The sequence below is a fragment of the Meleagris gallopavo genome, chromosome 3 (genome assembly GCF_000146605.3).
Source record: "Meleagris gallopavo isolate NT-WF06-2002-E0010 breed Aviagen turkey brand Nicholas breeding stock chromosome 3, Turkey_5.1, whole genome shotgun sequence".
Taxonomy (NCBI): domain Eukaryota; kingdom Metazoa; phylum Chordata; class Aves; order Galliformes; family Phasianidae; genus Meleagris; species Meleagris gallopavo.
Window position 1 is genome coordinate 28,459,270 of NC_015013.2, and position 2,947 is coordinate 28,462,216.

The following is a 2,947-nucleotide window of genomic DNA, read 5'->3' on the forward strand; positions in this document are numbered from 1 at the left end:
TAATGTGGGGATTTTATCTAGCTCCTTCCCTCCCATCATTATGGGTATATGAAGAATGGAATTTGAGTAATTATTGTCTTTGATATTTTGGTTATTTTTATTGTGTCCCTAGGCGTCACTCATGCACACTATTCAAACCCTGTCTCACTCCAATTTATAGGAGGGAGATGAGGTTCTTTTAATATCTGTATACCCAGCATGTGATTAAAAAACTGGTCCAACCAGTTTATTATAAACCCTAATCAGGGAGATGGGGAAAGGAAGGAGGGCAATAGAAAAGATAAGAAAGAAGCAAGAATTGTGTAAAGTGGGGATAGTCACCATCAGGATCCAGCAGCGGTCCCGTTGCACGACGTTTCGATGGTCCGAGGCAGAAGCAGCAGGGGAGAGAGCAGCAGCGTGGCCGGCCTTGGGCAGCAAGCAGGTGGCAGGAAGAAGTCGCTGAGCCGATCCAGGAGGAAGCAGCAGGACTCAGGTAGCAGGCCCAGGAAAGTCCATCAGCATGCAGGAATTCCGTAGTGAGGAATCTGATGGTAGACACCTTTGCTCTTCTTCAGCATCGTGGTGGAGCGCAGAGCAAGTCCGGGAGGGAGAGAGGCAGGTCATGAGGCTTCTCATGTCAGAAACCTCTTCTTCTTCATGAGGAATCTGTTGCCAGAAAACCTCAACCTTATGGTTGTAGGTTTCCTTTTTTATCCTTCTTTTTCTGCCTACGTGACATTCCTGGGTGCTTGAGCAAGAGTCATGTGAGTACCCCCTGAGATGGCCATCTTCCTCGAGATAAGCCCTCACAAAAGACCGCTTCATGGCCATTAAGCTGCAGTTTATCTCTCTCTCGTTGCCCCTGGCCTTGCGCATCTGTGTTCCTCAGACAAAGGATTTCACAACCCTTGCCCAGGACTTGTCCATCAAAGTTCTCCAGACAAAGGATTTCTCAACCCTCGCCCAGGACATGCTTGGACTTGTTCATCTGTGTCCCCAGCAAGCTTTGAAACAATGATGTAAAAGAATAATCTCTTACAAACCCTGAGCTGAATACAGAATTATTCATTTCCTTACCGTCTTCCCTACAGTGCACATTACTTGAAGCTCTGTGAGCTTTGGGAAGGTTAATTTGTCTTGGCAAAACCTTTCTGAAGTGACAGGGTAGCATATCCCATTTCACAGACAGACAGCACGTGTTCACAGGCAACAGTCAACTCTGAGCTACTTCAGCCCTGAATTGTGTTTTGTTGTGCTTTTGTTTGTTTGTTTGTTTGTTTGTTTGTTTTTTACACATCTCATAACAATTTACATATTGAAGCACAGCACCCATTTACTTAGTTGCAGCTGTGGCTGCTCAGATCTTCCTCATCTTAGTTCCCAGAATCTCAAGGTGAGCATTTACAAATGAGAAGCAAACAGTTACTGACTGTGAAAGGTAAATATCACACAGAAAATCTGGCAAGAGTTGAACTCTGCTACTCTAAGCCAGAACTTAGATACTTTGAGAGAAAGGCATTCTTCCTTCTTTCAATTCTTGTAAGAAATAAGGCTTAAGTACCACGTACAGTGTCATCCTTTAATTCTCAGGTATAAGCAGGAAGATATCCTTAAAGTAGGACAACCTTGTCTATTAAGAGAAGTATGAGTTCGGGTTAGAAACATGTATTCACCTGAAGTAGAGCTTGCTCATAACTGTGTGAATGAAAGGAATGAATTAAGATAACAAATTTAACAATACTATTTTTTAACTTTCAACCCCTTCATTGCTGTTTCAGCCCCTTGTCGTCTCTTTCTTTGCTCTTGTTATTCCTTTCCCTCCAGATTCTAATTAGATTTTTTTGTGCACCTAGTCCCTTTGTTTGTCTGCTCATGCTGTATTGATGTCACATATGTGCTTAGTCAGCTAAGTGTACTAAACGCCACTAATTTTGGAAGTTTATGTTTTTATACTTCTCTGTTATGATTAAGGTTATGGTGTCCCTGCATAGTGAAATATCTGTCAGCCATGTTACAGTTCCTGGAGTCCACTACGATATCATGTGTACATATGCATTTATAAGAAAACTGTTGACCCAGAAATACTTAAAACGTAAAGCTTTACTAAGTTTTACTCTATTTTCAAGGATTACAAACATTCTGAGCATAGCCATTCTAGTTGGTCTCAATATTGATCACTATTTGCTCATTATTCAGTCTTGGAGTGCATTGATGCATAACTGCATAAGAAGTTGCACTGATACTCTCAAGTTTGAAAGTAAGTCTTCAACATATTTTTTTTCAGTATTGTTATCAAAATAACTTCTTTTTTTTCTTTTTTTTTTTCAGCTACATTGGTGCTGTTTCTGCAAAACCTTAAAAAAACATTATAAATCAAGCTTGGTAATAGACTTCTATATATTTTAATTAACTATTAAAAATATTCTGATACAAGAGATACTATTGCAAAGAACAGTGATATGCTAGAAGAAGCTTATAGGCATATTTAGTTTAACAAATCCAAACTAACTGTAACTCTTGGTAAAGAGTCCGACCTTATATTTTTTGTTTATAAATCAGATATTTATTCAGAAAATGCAAACTTCCTGTTGAAATAGTAAGCCAGTCCTTGAAATAAGGTTCCTTTCTGTTTCAGTGTTTTAGAATACATATGCTTGCATGCTTAAAATTTCTTACATTAAAGTTTATCAAATTCACTTGAATATATAATGCTATTCACAGCAATGCCTACACATAGCAGCAATCATAAATACTTAAGTTTGATTACTCAGGCATCCTGCATCCCCTCAAAAGATTAGGTCAGTCTTACCAGTGTCTTCATAAAATCCTACTGCAGGACAGAAACTGCTGCTGCTTTCGTGAGTGAATCTGCCATGCCTAATCACAGCAGCTGATATGAGAACAAAAATCTTGTGGTAATTATGAACAAGGATATTCTCTGGCCTGCCTTGGCAGCTAACAAAAA